The sequence below is a fragment of the Lampris incognitus genome, chromosome 6 (genome assembly GCF_029633865.1).
Source record: "Lampris incognitus isolate fLamInc1 chromosome 6, fLamInc1.hap2, whole genome shotgun sequence".
Lineage (NCBI taxonomy): Eukaryota > Metazoa > Chordata > Actinopteri > Lampriformes > Lampridae > Lampris > Lampris incognitus.
Window position 1 is genome coordinate 50,055,806 of NC_079216.1, and position 20,464 is coordinate 50,076,269.

Sequence of the window (20,464 nt, forward strand, 5' to 3'; positions counted from 1 at the left end):
ATCCCCACCTGGCACCTTGCCAATGAGGAGCTTCTCAACTACCTCAGAGACCTCTGCCAGGGATATGGGTGGGGCTTCCCCTGAGTCTTCAGACTCTACCTCCTTCACCGAGGACGTGTTAGCTAGGTTCAGGAGCTCCTCAGAGTGTTCTTTTACCACTCGACAACATCCCCAGTCTGGGTCAACAGTTCCCCTCCCTGGCTGAACACAGCCTGAGTCAAGCCCTGCTTCCCTTTCCTGAGTCGCTGGATGGTTTGCCAGAACTTCCTTGAGGCAAACCGAAAGTCCTCCTTCATAGCCTCGCCAAACTCCTCCCACACCCGAGTTTTTGCTTCCGCGAGACTGCCGAAGTATTCCGATTCTGATTCTGAAGCCACAGCCCTTCTGGCCTCCCAGTACTTGACTGCTGTTTCAGGAGACCCCTGGGCCAACCAAGCCTGAAAAGCCTCCTTCTTCAACCTGACAGCTTCCCTCACTGCCAGTGTCCACCAGTGGGTTCTTAGGTTGCAACCTCAACAGGCATCAATGACCTTATGACCACAGCTCCTACCTGCCGCATCTGCAATAGAGGCTGCACTGCACGTTATCAATTAGCACATACAATCGTGCCCTTTGTCGTTTGGCTCAAAATTTCTACCAATCAAATCAGATGTCTGTTAGCTGCAAAGAATAAAAAGGCAATTATTGGTGTCTTTGTACATCTATCGCCACACTGATAACAGTCTCACATCCTTAACGGAATCACATCCAGTTTGCCACATAGTACGATGACACTGGTGTTACTGGCCCAGTCAACTGGTGGTTATGGATTTAATATACTTTGGTGTGGGGAGATTGCAGTCTGGTGGCACGGTGGCACAGTGGTTAGCGCGGTCGCCTCACAGTAAGAAGGTCCTGGGTTCGAGCCCCAGGGTTGTCCAACCTTGGGGGCCATCCTCTGTGTGGAGTTTGCATGTTCTCCCCGTGTCTGCATGGGTTTCCTCCGGGTGCTCCAGGTTCCTCCCACAGCCCAAAGACATGCAGGTCAGATGAATCGGCCATACTAAATTATCCCTAGGTGTGTGTGTGTGTGTGTGTGTGTGTGTGTGTGTGTGTGTGTGTGTGTGTGTGTGTGTGTGTGTGTGTGTGTGTGTGTGTATTCTGGGATGGCCTGGCAGCCTGTCCAGGGTGACTCCCTGCCTGCCACCCAATGACTGCTGGGATAGGCTCCAGGATCCCCGCAACCCTGAGAGCAAGATAAGTGATTTTGATATTGGATGGATGGAGATTGCAATCTGTTGTCTTTTCACTAACATCAACTCGTTTTTCTCCTGTCCAAAGTGTACAATTTACTGTTAAAAACTTCCTTATTTACTTGTCAACAGTGGCAATCGATACAAAATGTATATCATCCAAATGAAGCGCTAATGTGAAAGGACAATTTGATTTTCAGCTGATTCATCCATCACTTATCTATCTGATAATGGTCAGAGATAATTCCCATAAAACGAGAGATGACACATAAATGAATTGCTATTAATTACTCCTCTATCTGTGACCCTTCTCTCCTGCCACTCCTAACTGGGTGAAGACTGACCTTGCCTTTCCTGAGGAGTTAGACACAAGTGAGACGCTTCATTCCAATATCCTTTTTAAATAGCGGCAGCTTTTCTCTTTCACACAACAAAAGAGGGTTCTGAAATACTATTCCCATCGTCTTTGATTGTCGATATTTTCTTTTCTAGCCGGTAACCTCTCTCCAGGTATCATTGCATTTGTCATTATAAAGATGAGTCTAACTTCCTGCTAAGGAGTAGCAGCCTGGTACCAACCTGGTCTCTCTCTCTCTCTCTCTCTTTACCAGACTGGTTTCAAAAGGGAGGTGGTACGCAGCCCAACATGCCAATATCGATTGTGGGAAAATAATGAAGTTGCCTATGACTACGTCAAACTGCAGCACAAATAAAAGAGTTCGTTTTCAAGGTCCGGGGAACTTCAGCCCCCCTCCACACCACCACCCCCTGGGATGTAGGAGGATGTGATGACAGTGGTAAGATAAGGTAAGATGATAAGATAAGTATCTGTCATACATCTACCCCCCGCGCTGCTATCTGTTCATCTAAGAAGTGGAGCCAATGATATTGGTCTCTTTATGTCTATCTCCCTCTCGTGCCGTGTGTGTGTGTGTGTGTGTGTGTGTGTGTTTCGACAGAGAGACAGAGCATGTTGCTACAGGTTTAGTCTCTCTGCCAGAGGGCTTGATGGATAATCCGCTTAACACCTCGCTCACCTAACTGGATGGAAAGAGAGAAAGCAGGTTGTAAAGCATGAGAGACACAACCACACAGAATATGTATGCGATAGGAAGATGTCTGAGATTCACAAAATTTTCCAGTTGAGTAATCTTTACTACTCCAAAAGTGCCACTGAAACACTATGGGGAATGTGGGCATGAGGAAAGTGCAGGGTTAGACGGAATAGATAAGGTAAACGAAACAGAGTAGTTAGCAATGACGTAGATGTTGTGCCAGTCTTTATGATGCACCACTGTGGGTGTATTTGTTTGACGAGTATTTAAATAAGCTATAAAATACTGTTGAAATCTTAGGGACCACAGGAGTGGGAAGTCCTTTGTATTCTGGTTAATCTTTGCTGCTAAGCCGATTGCACTTCGTTCTGTTGGGCCTGTTTAGTTTTGAATGTGGTTCAGACCACAGGTACAACCAGGCCCTTGCTTGTTTTCTCATGATTCACCGACACACAAACAAGAGAGAGAGAGAAAGAGAAAGAGAAAGAGATGAGTTTAGGCGGAAGAGAAAGAGAAAGAGATGAGTTTAGGCAGAAGAGAAAGAGTAGGTCAGGAGAAGAGTCAAAAGTTCTTTGCATGGCTGGCTTGTTTGGATGAGCATGTGTTCCAGTAAATGTACTATATGATTACTGCAGTAGCAGGTCTGTTATTAGTATGAACATCTGCACTGGATGATTCACTCTGCAGATCACAGGACATGCACACACCCACACACAGAGCACACTCAACTGAATCTAAAGTAAAGTCACAAGTGTGTCAGCCATCAGCCTTTTGCTAACAGTGATCCAGCTTCATTTACACGCTCTCTACAACCGCAAGACAGCTCAGTTTGGTGGTTTGTATGGTCGGGCTTGCTAGCTTGCACTGCAGTCAGTATGTCTTTAGTTCTGTTACATGCATGCAAACGCAAAGTTGCTGACTGTTACCATTTCACTGTCGACTGCATGCTGAGACTGGTTTATTTACGGAAATGTGCATCATGATCACATTTACAAAAGTTAAAATAATCAAGTTTCCTTGATGAAGAGGACACAAAGCAATCACATCAAAATGTCTTAAGGGGCATGCAGGCACACCGGTCCTTTGTCGATCTTGTAATTTACGGACATTCGTTGAATCCAGGGTATAAAAAATGTAACAACTGTGAATATTAATTGAATGATACAATCACAGAAAATTGCTGAATTTTTAAATACCACGCATCTGGTGTACATTGTTGGTTTTTAGGTGCTGGCTGTTTGCAATACTCATATTCATTTGCTGTCAATATGGCTTTAATAGTCAGGTAGGTGTGTGTGTGTGTGTGTGTGTGTGTGTGTGTGTGTGTGTGTGTGTGTGTGTGTGTGCCTGTGTGTGCTTCTTAATTGGCTGTTTGTCAAGTTCTTAAAGGAAGTCCAGTCAACCAGAGGAAGTCGTTAACTTCAGAGCACTGTGTGTGTGTGTGTGTGTGTGTGTGTGTGTGTGTGTGTGTGTGTGTGTGTGTGTGTGTATGTTAGAGAGTGAGAGAGAGAGAGGAGGAAAGAGAGAGTGGACATGTGTCTAAGAATAAAATATTAGGCTGCTGGAAACCTGCTTTTAGATCAGGGAGCTAGTTTATGACCTGGTAGCACAAACAGAAGCACACATACACTTAGTCATACCAATAACCTTCGACACAAATAAATCCAACCCCAAGAGTTTGCATTGCTCACCTCAAAACCATAAAAAACACAAATGATAGGTATCATGCATTTCCTATGGTCAGTAAAGACACATGGGCTCTGTTTATACATGCCCTGTATCCTATATAGTAGCTCATGTCTCGTTTAAGGTCTTATTTGGGACGAACAACCTCCTATCAAACTATCCTATATAAAACTGGACCCATGAATAAACAGAATTTCCTATTTAAAGTAGAATTATTTCATTTTTGTACAGACATCATAGCAAATTAAAAACCAAAACAAAATCAACTACAACTGAACTTCTCTTCATTTTAGCTCATCATTGTACCTGCGCGCCTGGGAAAGTCTAGAATATAAATCCATGGATAAAGGCTACCAATGGATTAACAAAGCAGCGAAAGAATGCATCAGGAAGACCTCTTTTTCTCAAGATCTGTTTCATGCAGCTTGTAAGCATTGCTGGGATCATTAGCTGAATTAGGCCCTTTGACAGTGAGAGTCCTGCTCTGAACTAGTAAGCCATCACTTAGACAAAGGACCAACTGTTCACCTTGCACACGTGCACGCGCATGGGTGGGTGGGTGGGTGTGTGTGTGTGTGTGTGTGTGTACCAAAATAATGAGGTGTTCCCACAGTGCGATGCATAGGGACAGGTTGCGTTATCTACTGTCTTCTAGTCCCTGCTTGTGAGTCAACCTGCTCATTTCATGACTTAGATGACTAGGCCATCAATTAAGTTGGGACAGAACTATGTGCTATGTTTCGAGGCTATGTAAGGAATGCTCTTGTTTCGTTTCTTTCTTTCTGTCTATTTCTATTAAGCCGGTTGGATTTCATGACTCAAGGAGAAACCACAAGTGAACCGTACACAATGCGCAACTGCATACAGTAATTACTCGAAGAGCCATTGCCTTCTACACAAAACCCAGGGTGCATTTCAGCACACCAGTGCCAGGTTAACATTCAGGCTATTCAAGTGCTCATGTTTTGGTTGAAACTTTCAAACGTCCTGTCCGATTTACAATATCACGGACAGGCTCTTATCCAATTTATGAGGTAAATCAAACAAGTCATTAGCCAAGACACTTAAATGTGAACACACGTTCTCATATTTACTGTTGGATATCAGTTTGCATAAGCTCATTGAACTGTGACAATATCTCAAATATGCTGTACATATAAACAATATATGCTAGCTAGGCCTCGGATATGAGCTAATATCCACCATGTAAACACACCAAAGGTTTCTATATACAGACAGAACCCTTCTGAATCCCGACCCATGATAACCAACTATTCCGTTTCTTTAGATCACTTCAGAGCCGGTCGGGGGCATGCCAGGAATGCTGCCTACCTTTCATCGAGCATTTTCAAATCAACCTGCCTCCAAGATGTACACAAGGCTCAGCTTTGGATGAGGGATAAACATATCTTGATGTTATCATGAACCAGGCGTGTGGAATTAAAAACAGGGCTCGTGTTTATCTAAACAGAGGGGGAGTGGCGGTTTTCACGCACACAAATAAGTGCCCTTGGTATCCTAAATCACAAGAAGACGAAGAGGCAAAGAGGAAGGCTATTCTTGTTCAACTGTATTTTTGAGGCCCAATTTGAGATTTTAACCATAAGAGTTAAGGACAGTTTGGAAAAAATTAGGACATTTTAGTCAGTCCTCGATTCTTAAGGGTCTATGTCAGGGTTAAAACTCGGGCTTGGGGTTAATGTTAGAATTAGTTATGGTTAAGTGTAAGGGTTCAGGTTAGTGCTGATGATTAGGGGCTAGGAAATGAGCGAGGATCCTCACAAGTAACAGAAAAACAAATGTATGACAGCAAGAGGAAAAACACTCTTGTTGCCTTTAAGCAATATTTAGTCCTTTCGATCACATCACAAGTCTGCAGAGCGCTACATTGACCAAATCCAGGATAAACTCGAACCTAACGAGTCAATTCAGAGAAACATAAGGTTTCTTTCCCGCAGCATGCCATGTCAATACCCCCGTTTCTAGCACGCACACACAATGTCTGACTTCCTCCGTCATTCCAACATTTAAACAAAGAACAGCTGACATTCAAGGGGTGTCTTTGTGGCACTGCGAGATTAGGTGAGGAGGGAGATAAAATGACTAAGAGGTCCTGCCCTGTACTGTACACACACACACACAGTCTTTCTGTCGCTCTCCAACACACACACACACAAAGTGTTGTCTGATTACAAGGTGCGCGTCTTTGTCCCACGTGCAAACCAATGACAGACAGAAACGCTGGGCTCTCTACGCTGTCGCTACAGCTGTAAGATATTTCTTATAAAAGCGAATGACAGAGAAACACATGGGAATAAAGACCGCTAACAAAACAAAACAAAAAAGAAAGAAAAACTCAACCAACGTACATGACTGCTGCGGTGGTGCCGGGAAGGTTTCTCTCGAGACACTGCCAAATCTCGACTTGATCCGAAGAGGGACGCCAAAAGTAATCTCGTCGATACGGTTTCGTTGCGGTCTATCGGTCGTGTTTCCGGGGGTTATTGACGGAACATCCCTGTTGAATAAACATATCCCAGCTCCTTCTCTCCTTCTCTCCAAGCTAGCAGAGGCACAGGCTCCCGAGCCCAGTCTCGTCCGTCTCTCAAGAGAGGAGGGAATAAAGACCGAGGCGAGGGGGTTAAGTGGAGGACCGGTTCCGATGAGAGAAACCGACACGAGTCCCTCTGTAACCAATCTACCGACCCAGTTAGGAGACTGGAAAAGTGGGTTTCACACACTCGGTAATCACAAACGTATCAAGGTAACCTGCAAACGAGCGGCGCTGGGGGGGGGGGGGGGGTCTCGGAAACCGTTAGCCTACCCGGTCGTACATCTGTCCAGATAGCCGACACGGGGGAAGTGTCATTTAAAAAAAATAAAATTAAAGAATCAGACTGTGAGGAAAAATAGACGCTTTCTTTTGCTTCCGAGCGATAGACGCTTCGCTCATTGAACCGCTAGCAGTGAGTGACTTCTCAACTCTCCCCCCTCCCCCTCCCCCTCCCTTTAGGAAGAGGCGGGGTGAGGGACTCAGCGGGCCAGATTGGTAGATAGCCGAAAACACACACACACGCACACCACGCAGCGACAGCGCTTCAGACACGCTGCTCAACAAAAAAGAGTAAACTCTATAAAGAGCAGCGCATATTTCCGCCTGGCTCCGTTCGTCTCGTTCTGTCAACGGTGGTTGCTACTGGGTAGTGAAAGCACATCGTGGAGGGATAAACACAGTTGGACGAGTTTAGCCTGCTGCACTTTTCATTTGAAGAGGCTGGGAGGCCACAAACGCCACTGTTGTTACTCTGTCTCTGTTTTTTCTCCCCCCACTTCTTTTCTCCCTGTTTTCCTTTCGTACTAACCTCGTCCATCACACCAGGGAAAACTTAGATGATAGTCATCACGGTAAGTGTGTGTGACAAGTGACAAAGCCGGGCCACGCCGAAGTGAATGGCCGGTTACCAGGGCAACCGTGGCTGGGTGATGTCATGCAGTGAGAGTGTCTGCACACAGCTCGTGTGTGTGTGTGTGTGTGTGTGTGTGCCTGTACTTTTGTACTTTTGGTTTGTGAATTATGCTTGCAAGTTTGTTATGTCCAACAGAGAGTTTCTCAAGGAGACAGCATGTAGAGTGTGATTGCCCTATGGAGAAAATGTGTGTGTGTGTGTGTGTGTGTGTGTGTGTGTGTGTGTGTGTGTGTGTGTGTGTGTGTGTGTGTAAGAGAGAGAGAGAGAGAGAGAGAATACACAGAATCAAAGCACACAGCCATTACTATACTTATCTCCTATACCCACCTCTGCTCGCCATATTTTCCTGTATTTCTTCTACAAAAAATTTCAATTCCTCTGCTTTTGTCAGTTACTGAAATTGTCAGTGACTGACTGCATGTGATTCATTTTCACATCAGTAATTGTCACATTTAATATATTTACTGTGTAAGAATCCATAAGACTGTATAAGACTTGATCATAATCTTCTACAACCCCCATCTCTCTCTCTCTCTCACACACACACACACACACACACACACACACACACACACAAAATGACCAGCAGTCGGTTCCCTCCAGGGTTTCTCCTTTCCACACAGCAGGGGCACATTAAGACACTACTATGCTGACATTACTGAAACGTTCTGACCGTAGACCTAGAATGGACAGACATGGTACTTTCTGATGTGGATGGATGGATGGATGGATGGGTGGATGGATGGATTAGCTATAGGCTACACAGAAAAGAAGACCTTAGGTGCGTATACAAGGGAGGCCATAAAGCCTTCAACAACAAGCTGCCCACTGGAATGTCCAATCAAATTATACTTTAGTCATGGTACCAAATGGGTTTCTGAATTTCATGTGCCATGCTTGTGCTTCTTTCCTTGACAACGGCAGGAACAGAATGGCTGTCATTTCATGAGTACCAACCCAAAGAGCATTCATACATGTATACTTGGAAGACCCAATCTATTCATTCTACCTCTGTGGTCTTGACGAAAGAGGAGGATAGTTCATTTCACTGAAGGTGATTTAAAGGTGTCTGAGTCATTGAAACACTAATTTCCCTAAAAAAATTTAAAAAATGTTAAGATCTTTTGTTATTTTAAGACATTTTTCAATTACAAGGCACAATCCTTGAACTACATTAAACAGCTTGAGTTATTAGGAAGATTTGTAAATTTATATTGTGAGTATAGCAACATGACTTTTCGTTGTCAATATCTAATTAGGGAATGCAGTGATCAACAGGCTGTAAAAAGATTTTAGGAAAATGGCTGATCTTGTGGATTACCAAAAACCAAAATACGTGGCAAATACTTTGGGTTTGCTTTTTAATTGCTTTTTCCCCCTCACGTGCCCCAATCAAGACAACCCGTGCACATTTAAGAGTAAGTAGACGACAGTGGATGCTCTGATGACACTGTTACCATCATTGTCCAACCACCAGTTTGAATCTAGCATGCTTGTACGGTGTACTTGTTAACTGTTTAAATGCTACTAATCTAGCTTTTCAGACATATGCAGACACTGGCCCCCTGCTTGGAGAGGCAAGCAGAGGGAAAGAGAGGTCCCTGCCGGCTGACTTGAGGCTTAAAATCAGCAACTACAATAGGATTCAGGTTATATCGCACACACACATCATGATATGCCCTATATTGCCAACATTGGTGAATGGATATAGAGGAAGCGCTGGTATTTGTGTGTGTGTGTGTGTGTGTGTGTGTGTGTGTGTGTGTGTGTGTGTGTGTGTGTGTGTGTGTGTGTGTGTGTGTGTGCATAGAAATAAAAATCAAAAAAAATTCCAGAAGCCTTTTCGGCCCATCAAGAGGCATTTCTGGTGGAAAATGGAGGAGAAATTTTGAACTTAAAGATTATTCCAACTTAACACCTCCCACATATCAACACAGTAACAGACTGGACCAACTCTTTAAACATCTCAGTCTGCCCACAGAGCCTTTTGGAATTGATTGAATTCAACTGAAGTGAGAACTGAATTGAGCTGAAGTGGATTGTGAGAGGCAGGCATGGAGAGAGACACCAACACAGTGTTGGGTTCTTCAAAGCTATATCCTTTCCTTTTTGCCTCTGCGTTTCTTAACCTTTGACCTTTTGTGCAGATGAGACTAGGATGCATCCCCAAAGGGCGTGTGTGTGTGTGCGTGTGTGGCCCAGCATAACCGAATCAAAGCAATACACACATACACATGGTTATCATGAGGTCCAAGGTTAAGTGCCCCACTGGGTATTTCATGCCACAGAGGAAGATCTCTCCCTCTTACTTCCTGTCATGCAACCTATTTTTTACCCTATTTCTTATTTTCTTTTCTCCTGCCTTTTTCCCCTCCTCTCCTCCATTCCTTTCTTGTCCCGTCTTGTAGCAAACCCCGGTTCTGGAGGTACCATAGATGACTGTATGCTACGTTTTCGCTACCATGTCATGAAGATAAATCAACACCTCGCTCCTCTCTCTTTCTACTTCTCCAAGACAGAATATAACAGTTCCGTGAGTATATTTATTAACATCTCATAGCCTCGCTGTTTACACTCCCTATATCATGCCATTTCCTGTTGAGAGACCAGAGAAAAAGAAACACAGAGAAACGTTTTTGTCCAGACACAATCCTTCATATAAAAATGCATGTTTGTCTCATCAACCATAAATGGAGTAAACAGCTTAACAAGAAAGAATGAAAGAAAGAATGGAGGGAAGAAAGAAAAAATGAAATGGCAGATTGGGTGAGAAAGAAGAGAGAAGGAGCTAGAAAGAGAGCGCAGACGGTCCCACAGTGCATTCATATCAAACGCTGCACACCAACAGGACACTGCAAAGCACAGAGACCGAAAACACTGAAACTACTGGGTGTGGGGATGCAGGCAAAGGTTCTGATGGAAAGTAATACCCCAGCCCACCCCCTAAACAGACTGGGGTACTTTTGTCTCCATCTTGAAAATTGAGGGGAAAACACACACACACACAAACACAAAGACTGACCTGGAGTAATGGTTTAAACATATACAGGAGCTGCAACAGCGATGTGGCCTGATCTATTTACCTGATGATCTGTCTCATGTTGGAAACAGGAGCAACCTCCTTCCCTTTCTCCAAACATGCCGAACGCAAGCATCGCTAGAAATAATAAAGCAAGTTAAAAGAATAAGTTGAATAAGAATAAGACCATGACACTTGTGTCATCTAGGCTCTGTGGCTCCTAGTTTATCAGGTGCCTCAATCTCTTCCTATGGAGAAGTCACATTTGACTGCTTGTTAAGTAAAGAGACCAAAAATTATATATATATATATATATATATATATATATATATATATATATATATATATATATATATAAAACGTTTTTTCCGAAACCGTCAATGGTGTTGAGTGCTCGACTAATGAGAAGCGGAATATCAACACGGATACAGGAAAAAAGATTTTAATGCATAGCAGTACAGGCCTGTTTCGTGCATCTCGTACTCATCAGCACACACACACACACACACACACACACACACACACACACACACATATATATATATATATATATATATATATATATATAAAGATAGATGTAGGAAAAAACTTTAATACATAGCAGTTATGTATTGCATTTTTTAAATATTTTTATATTTTTAATATTAAAATCAAAATATTTTTAATATTTTAATATCTTGATATAATATATATTTGTTGAACACTTTTATCAACACCATTGAGGGTTTCCAAAAGAAAAAACTAAAAAAAACCGACTCTATATCCATCCATCCATCCATTTTCCGAACCGCTTATCCTGCTCTCAGGGTCACGGGGGGTGCTGGAGCCTATCCCAGCAGTCATTGGGTGGCAGGCAGGGAGACACCCTGGACAGGCCGCCAGACTTTCACACAGGGCCGACGTACGCACACACACCCACACATATTCATACCTAGGGACAATTTAGTATGGCCGATTCACCTGACCTACATGTCTTTGGCCTGTGGGAGGAAACAGGAGCTCCCAGAGGAAACCCATGCAGACACGGGGAGAACATGCAAACTCCACACAGGACGCCCCGGAACCACCCCCAAGGCTGTCCTGTCTCATAAAGAATTTACTTGACTAACTGGTGTGTGTGTGTATATATATATATATATATATATATATATATACACACACTCACTGGCCACTTTATTAGGTACACCTTGCTAGTACCGGGTTGGACCCCCTTTTGCCTTCAGAACTGCCTTAATCCTTCGTGGCATAGATTCAACAAGGTACTGGAAACATTCCTCAGAGAGTTTGAGCCATATTGACATGATAGCATCACGCAGTTGCTGCAGATTTGTCGGCTGCACATTCATGATGCGAATCTCCCGGTCCACCACATCCCAAAGGTGCTCTATTGGATTGAGATCTGGTGACTGTGGAGGCCATTTGAGTACAGTGAACTCATTGTCATGTTCAAGAAACCAGTCTGAGATGATTCGAGCTTTATGACATGGCGTGTTATCCTGCTGGAGGTAGCCATCAGAAGATGGGAACACTGTGGTCATAAAGGGATGGACATGGTCAGCAACAATGCTCAGGTAGGCTGTGGCGTTGACACGATGCTCAATTGGTACTAAGGGGCCCAAAGTGTGCCAAGAAAATATCCCCCACACCATTACACCACCACCACCAGCCTGAACCATTGATACAAGGCAGGATGGATCCATGCTTTCATGTTGTTGACGCCAAATTCTGACCCTACCATCCAAATGTCGCAGCAGAAATCGAGACTCATCAGACCAGGCAACGTTTCTCCAATCTTCTATTGTCCAATTTTGGTGAGCCTGTGCGAATTGTAGCCTTAGTTTCCTGTTCTTAGCTGACAGGAGTGGCACCCGGTGTGGTCTTCTGCTGCTGTAGCCCATCTGCCTCAAGGTTCGACGTGTTGTGCGTTCAGAGATGCTCTTCTGCATACCTCGGTTGTAATGAGTGGTTATTTGAGTTACTGTTGCCTTTCTATCAGCTCGAACCAGTCTGGCCATTCTCCTCTGACCTCTGGCATCAACAAGGCATTTTCGCCCACAGAACTGCCGCTCACTGGATATTTTCTCTTTTTCGGACCATTCGCTGTAAACCCTAGAGATGGTTGTGCGTGAAAATCCCAGTAGATCAGCAGTTTCTGAAATACTCAGACCAGCCCGTCTGGCACCAACAACCATGCCACGTTTAAAGTCACTTAAATCACCTTTCTTCCCCATTCTGATGCTCGGTTTGAACTGCAGCAGATCGTCTTGACCATGTCTACATGCCTAAATGCATTGAGTTAATGCCATGTGATTGGCTGATTAGAAATTTGCGTTAACGAGCAGTTGGACAGGTGTGCCTAATAAAGTGGCCGGTGAGTGTATATATATATATATATATATATATATATATATACATACATACACACACACACACACACACACTATATAGACAAAAGTATTGGGACATCTGGCCACTACACCTACAGCAGCTTTAATGACATCCCATTCTAAATCCATAGGCATTAATATGGAGTTGGTCCCCCCTTTGCAGCTATAACAGCTTCCACTCTTCTGGGAAGACTTTCCACAAGATTTTGGAGCGTGTCTGTGGGAATTTTTGCGCATTCATCCAGAAGAGCATTTGTGAGGTCAGGCACTGATGTTGGACTAGAAGACCTGGCTCGCAGTCTCCATTCTAGTTCATCCCAAAGGTGTTCAACCGGGTTGAGGTCAGGGCTCTGTGCGGACCAGTCAAGTTCTTCCACACCAAACTTACCCAACCATGTGTTATTGAACCTTGCTTTGCGCACTGGGGCACAATCATGCTGGAACAGAAAAGGGCCCTCCCCAAACTGTTCCCACAAAGTTGGAAGCATAGAACTGTCCAAAATGTCTTGGCATACTGAAGCATTAACATTTCCCTTTACTGGAACTAAGGGGCCTAGCCCAACCCCTGAAAAACAACCCCATACCATTATCCCTCCTCCACCAAACTTTACAGCTGGCACAATGCAGTCAGGCAGGTAAAGTTCTCCTGGCATCCGCCAAACCCAGACAGAGAAGCGTGATTCAACACTTCACAGAATACATTTCCACTGCTCCAGAGTCCAGTGGAAGCGCGGTCCTATAGCGAGTGAATGGCCAATACTTTTGTCCATATAGTGTATGTATATATATATAAAACCCAGCCACTGAGGATGCACAAGTCAGTGCATTCTTAGTGCCGGTACCAAGCCCAGATAAATGGAGAGGGTTGCGTCAGGAAGGGCATCCGGCGTAAATTCTCTGCCAAATCAAATATACTGATCATAAATAAGATTTCCATAACGGATTGGTCGAGGCCTGGGTTACCAACAACTGTCACCGGTACTGTTAACCAGCAGGATGCTGGTGGAAACTATGCTACTGTTGGGCGAAGGAGAAGGAGAGGGGGAAGGCATGTCCAGAGGCAGCGAGAGAGGAGGAAGGGTAGGAGTGTGTAAGGTGAGAGTCAGAACTTTGAATGTTGGTACTGTGACTGGTAAAGGCAGAGAGCTAGCTGATATGATGGAAAGAAAAAAGAGAGGCATACTGTGTGTGCAACAGACCAGGTGGAAGGGGAGTAAGGCCAGGAGTATCAGAGGTGGGTTCAAACTCTTCTACCATGGTGTGAATGGGAGGAGAAATGGGGTAGGGGTAATTCTGAAGGAAGAGTATGTCAAGAGTGTGCTGGAAGTGAAGAGTGTCAGACAGAGTGATGAGTATGAAGCTGGAAATCGAAGGTGTATTGCTGAATGTTATCAGCGCATATGCCCCGCAAGTTGGGTGTAAGATGGAAGAGAAAGAAGAATTCTGGAGTGAGTTGGGTGACGTGGTGGAGAGGGTACCCAAGGAGGAGAGAGTGGTGATTGGAGTGGACTTCAATGGACATGTTGATGAAGGGAACAGAGCTGATGAGGAGGTGATGGGTAGGTATGGTGTCAAGGAGAGAAATGTGGAAGGTTTTGCAAAAAGGATGGAAATGGTTGTGGTGAAAACATATTTCAAGAAGAGGGAGGAACACAGGGTGATGTATAAGAGTGGAGGAAAGTGCACACAGGTGGACTATAGCTTATGTAGAAGGTGCGATCTGAAAGGGTTTGGAGACTGCAAGGTGGTGACAGGGGAGAATGTAGCTAGGCAGCATCAGATGGTGGTCTGTAGGATGACCTTGGAGACCAAGAAAAGGAAGCAAGTGAAGGCAGAGCCGAAGATCAAATGGTGGAAGTTGAAGAAGGAAGACTGTTGTGTGGAGTTCAGGGAGGAGTTAAGACAGGCACTGGGTGGTAGTGAAGAGTTGCCGGATGGCTGGGCAAGCACTGCAGAAATAGTGAGGGAGACAGCTAGGAAGGTACTTGGTGTGTCAACAGAACAGAGGAAGGAAGACAAGGAGACTTGGTGGTGGAATGAGGAAGTACAGCAAATTATACAGAAGAAGAGGTTGGCAAAGAAGACGTGGGATAGTCAGAGAGATGAAGAAAGTAGACAGGAGTACAAGGTGATGCAGTGTAAAGTGAAGAGAGAGGTGGCGAAGGCAAAGGAAAAGGCGTATGGTGAGTTGTATGACAGGTTAGACACTAAGGAAGGAGAAAAGGACTTGTACGAACTGGCTAAACAGAGGGACCGAGATGGGAAGGATATGCAGCATGTTAGGGCGATCAAGGATAGAGATGGAAATGTGCTGACAAGCAAAAAGAGTGTGCTGAGAAGGTGGAAGTACTTTGAGGGGCTGATGAATGAAGAAAATGAGAGAGAGAGAGAGAGAGAGAGAGAGAGAGAGAGAGAGAGAGAGAGAGAGAGAGAGAGAGAGAGAGAGAGAGAGAGAGAGAGAGAGAGAGAGAGAGAGAGAGAGAGAGAGAGAGAGAAGGTTGGATGATGTGGAGATGGTGAATCAGGAAATGCAGTGGATTAGCAAGGAGAAAGTGAGGGCAGCTATGAAGAGGATGAAGAGTGGAAAGGCAGTTGGTCCTGATGACATACCTGTGAAGGCATGGAGGTGTTTAGGAGAGATGGCAGTGGGGTTTTTAACTAGATTGTTTAACACAATCTTGGAAAGTGAGAGGATGCCTGAGGAGTGGAGAAGAAGCATACTTGTATCGATTTTCAAGAACAAGGGCGATGTGCAGAACTGTAGCAACTACAGAGGTATAAAGTTGATCAGCCACAGCATGAAGATTTGGGAAAGAGTAATAGAAGCTAGGTTCAGAGGAGAGGTGATCATTAGCGAGCAGCAGTATAGTTTCACGCCACGAAAGAGCACCACAGATGCGATGTTTGCTTTGAGAATGTTGATTGAGAAGTACAGAGAAGGCCAGAAGGTGTTACATTGTGTCTGTAGATTTAGAGAAAGCATACAACAGGGTGCCGAGAGAGGAGGTGTGGTATTGTATGAGGAAGTTGGGAGTTGCAGAGAAGTATGTAGGAGTGGTACAGGATATGTATGAGGGAAGTGTGACAGTGGTGAGGTGTGCGGTTGGAATGACAGATGGGTTCAAGGTGGAGGTGGGATTACATCAAGGATCAGCTCTGAGCCCTTTCTTGTTTGCAATGCTGATGGACAGGTTGACAGACAAGATCAGCCAGGAGTCTCCGTGGACTATGATGTTTGCGGATGACATTGTGATCTGTAGCAAGAGTAGGTTGCAAGTTGAGGAGAGCCTGGAGAGGTGGAGGTATGCACTGGAGAGAAGAGGAATGAAAGTCAGTAGGAGCAAGACAGAATACATATGCGTCAATGAGAGAGAGGACAGTGGAATGGTCAGGATGCAAGGAGTAGAGGTGACGAAGGCATATGAGTTTAAATACTTGGGGTCAACTGTCCAAAGTAACGGGGAGTGCAGTAGAGAGGTGAAGAAGAGAGTGGAGGTAGGGTGGAGTGGGTGGAGAAGAGTGTCAGGAATGATTTGCGACAGAAGGGTACCAGCAAGAGTTAAAGGGAAGGTTTACAAGATGGTTGTGAGACCAGCTATGTTATATGGTTTGGAGACAGTGGCACTGATGAAAAGACAGGAGGCAGAGCTGATTTTCATTGGGAGTGACGAAGAAGGACAGGATTAGGAATGATTATATTAGAGGGACCGCTCAAGTTGGACGGTTTGGAGACAAGACAAAAAAGCAAGATTGACATGGCTTGGACATGTGTGGAGGAGAGATGCTGGGTATATCGGGAGAAGGATGCTGAATATGGAGCTGCCAGGGAAGAGGAAAAGAGGAAGGTCAAAGAGGAGGTTTATGGATGTGGTGAGGGAAGACGTGCAGGTGGCTGGTGTGACAGAGGAAGATGCAGAAGACAGGAAGAAATGGAAACGGATGATCCGCTGTGGCGACCCCTAAAGGCAGCAGCCAAAAGTAGTAGTAGTTATATATATATATATATATATATATATATATATATATATATATATATATATATTGCTCACTCTTTCTTGTTTGGATGGAAGTGCTTAACGGCAAAACGTAAATTTGTTTCATTATAAAATGCCAGAAGAAGAAGAAAGCCACACTATTTTCTCATTGTACCTTACAACGAAATGTATTCTTACAAAGAATTTTTCTTCTGCATTTAAACCATCCCATTGTATAGGAGCTGTGGCCAGCTGCAGCACCCGGGGACCAACTCCAGTTCTTCTTTCCATTGCCTTGATCAGGGACACAAACAGGAGTATTAACCCTATGCATGTCTTTTTTATATATATATGTTTTTTGGCATTTACAATTTTAGTATATACAAGTCGCATATTGAATAATTTAACACAATAAACCCCTCACCTGACATTCCCAGAGCCCCAGAAATAATGAAAGTACATACAACTAAATCAAAGACAAAAAAATGATAAAAATAAATAATCAGCATTGTTCACCGATACACAACAAAAACTCTTGGTTTACAGTCTATACTAGCTGGGTCTTTCCTGACTCGAGTCAAGAGGCATCCCAGTCTGTTATACTGGTTGAAGTGTCAAAGTAAGTCAGAAAAGGCATCCAGACTTTCTTGAACTTGTCCCTATTACCCCTTAAGGTAAATTTTCTCTTTTCTAACTTGAGATTATACATAATACTAGAAGAACCCCGCTACAATGTAGCGGTTTGGTTATCCACCCATCTAAATCTCCCTTCTCTTCATCCTGCCAGCTAACCACCTTCCCCCTGCCCCTAAACCCCCCCCACTCCAACTCCCTCCCCCCAAATGCTCAGATTCCTCTGAAATGCCGAGAAAAGTGGTTTTTAGCCATTTTTAGAAAATGCATATTTTGCATAATTATTATAATTATGTTAATTTTCTGCTATTTTTCTGGTCCTCTCTGGAACAATACCTACCACCTCCAAAAAAAATGAGGATCATAAGTGCCTTTTTGCAAAAATGCATTTATTTTGCATAATGCCGAAACATTTCCAAGTCCCAGAAAAAAAAATGTATAGGTGAAAAAAATCAAAGATGCTCAGAATCATCTGAAATGCCGAGAAAAGTGGTTTTTAAGCAATTTTTTAGAAAAATGCATATTTTGCATATTTATGCATAATTAATTATACATAATTTTAATGTTCCGCTATTTTTTATAGGTGCCCCCGATCATCCCCAATAACCTCCAAAAAGAATCAAGGCCCCAAGTGCTTTAGTTTGGCCGTTTATAGACTCTCACACAGACACACACCACACACCAGACACACTGTGAAAATACAGGAGTAGACTAGAAGAACCCCGCTACAATGTAGCGGTTTGGTTATCCACCCGTCTAAATCTCCCTCCTCTTCATCCTGCCAGCTAACCGCCTTCCCCCTGCCCCTAAACCCCCCCCCACTCCAACTCCCTTCCCCCAAATGCTCAGAATCATCTGAAATGCCGAGAAAAGTGGTTTTTAGCCATTTTTAGAAAATGCATATTTTGCATAATTATCATAATTATATTTGAATTTTCTGCTATTTTTCTGGTCCTCTCTGGAACAATACCTACCACCTCCAAAAAAATGAGGATCATAAGTGCATTTTTGCAAAAATGCATGTATTTTGCATAATGCCAAAACATTTCTTAAGTCCCAGAAAAAATATTTTATGTCGGTGAAAAAAATCAAAGATGCTCAGAATCATCTGAAATGCCGAGAAAAGTGGTTTTTAGCCATTTTTAGAAAAATTCATATTTTGCATATTTATGCATAATTATGCATAATTTTAATTTTCTGGGATTTTTCCCTTACTCTCTGAGACAATACCTACCACCTCCAAAAAGAATTAGGATCATAAATGCTTTAGTTTTCGGTCCCGCTATCTACACTAACACCACACACACACACATTACAAAAATATATGAGTAGACTAGAAGAACCCCACTTCAATGTAGCGGTTTGGTTATCCACCCGTCTAAATCTCCCTCCTCTTCATCCTGCCAGCTAACCGCCTTCCCCCTGCCCCTAACCCCCCCCCCCCCACTCCAACTCCCTCCCCCCAAATGCTCAGAATCATCTGAAATGCCGAGAAAAGTGGTTTTTAGCCATTTTTAGAAAAATGCATATTTTGCATATTTATGCATAATTATGCATAATTTTAATTAATGTTCTGCTATTTTTTATAGGTGCCCCTGATCATCCCCAATAACCTCCAAAAAGAATCAAGGCCCCAAGTGCTTTAGTTTGGCCGTTTATAGACTCTCACACAGACACACACCACACACCAGACACACATTGTGAAAATACAGGTGTCACAGCCTCTCGCCCTTGACATCAAAGCGATCGCCCTTGACACCTGCTACGCCAGCTGACACCTGCTACACCAGCTGACACCTGCTGACCCCCCCTTCACCCCGGCAATCGCCCTCACCCTTAAAAGGCCTCCACTATGGACCAGTCTTCGCTGGAACGTCGCCATTCATGGACTTCTGCCTGCCTGCCTACCTGCCACAGAGCCACCTCCTGCTCTACCCCCGAGATCGATCACTTCAATAAAGACTGGATTCTTCCCTCACCTGGTTGTCCCATCTGCTTTTGGGTTCCTTCCCGATACGTGACAACAGGAGTAGATCCCTGATCCATCTGACATGGGATGGGGGTCTTGAGCTCTTCCAATTCAAGAGTATTAGGTGCCAAGCTAGTAATGCAGTAAAGACCAACAATTTATACATGTTTGATGGCCAGTCACAGTCTTCCGGTCTCACACCAAGCACGGCAATTAAAGGATGCGGATTAATAGTTGTACTAGAAATTTCGCTTAAGGATTTAAATATTGCTGACCAAAGATCAAGGCATGTCCCGAACATATGCAACAAGGTAGCAGGTGCATGTTTACATCTGTCACAAGTGGGTCGATGTTGGGGTAAATTTTGGCCAATTTGGCTTTGGTAAGGTGGACACGGTCAAGTCAAGGCAAGTCAATTTTACTTTTATAGCCCAATATCATAAATTACGAATTTGCCTCAGTGGGCTTTACAGCAACACAACAACAACAACACGGTGAACAATCTTAAATTAAATGAGCTCAAATCTACTGCATGAAGATGAAGAGTGTACCTAATCCAAAACTGCATCCCACAGATCATCAGGAAGAGGAGTACCAAAATCCTGCTCCCAAAGATTTCTAAGGCTAGCCATTGGCTGAGGACTTATAGTGGTTAGTTTCTTATATATCCTTGTGATGGCGCCCTTGAGACAAGTCTCTGTGGCTCAGTGTATCGATTGATGTTGTCAGAGGTATCTCACGGAAAGAATCGAAACCCTTCTGAACAAAATGCCTAATCTGTAAATAGCGGTAGAAGTGGGAGTGGGGTAGGTTACTTTTTTTTTACCAATTGAATGAATGAAGCAAATATCCAATCAAAATATAAATCCTTCATTAATCAAATTCCACTCCCACGCCATGCTTGAAAAGCCATATCTAACTTCGCAGGGTTAAAGAGACGATTTGACATAATGGGTGTCATTAAGGAGGCTTTTTGCAGACCAAATGTTTTCCTAACTTGAGTCCAAATTCTGATTGTATGAGCTGTAAACAGATTTTTGTG

General features: G+C 43.8%; 1 protein-coding gene across 1 annotated transcript in view; it reads right to left on the minus strand.

Moving 5' to 3' along the window:
• ripor1 (RHO family interacting cell polarization regulator 1) overlaps positions 1–6,695 on the minus strand; it is a 94,393-nt gene extending 87,698 nt beyond the window's left edge. The window contains exon 1 of the mRNA XM_056281293.1: positions 6,343–6,695. The gene's annotated coding sequence lies outside the window, so the exon portion shown is untranslated. The remainder of the gene's footprint in view (positions 1–6,342) is intronic.
• Positions 6,696–20,464: the final 13,769 nt, after the last annotated feature.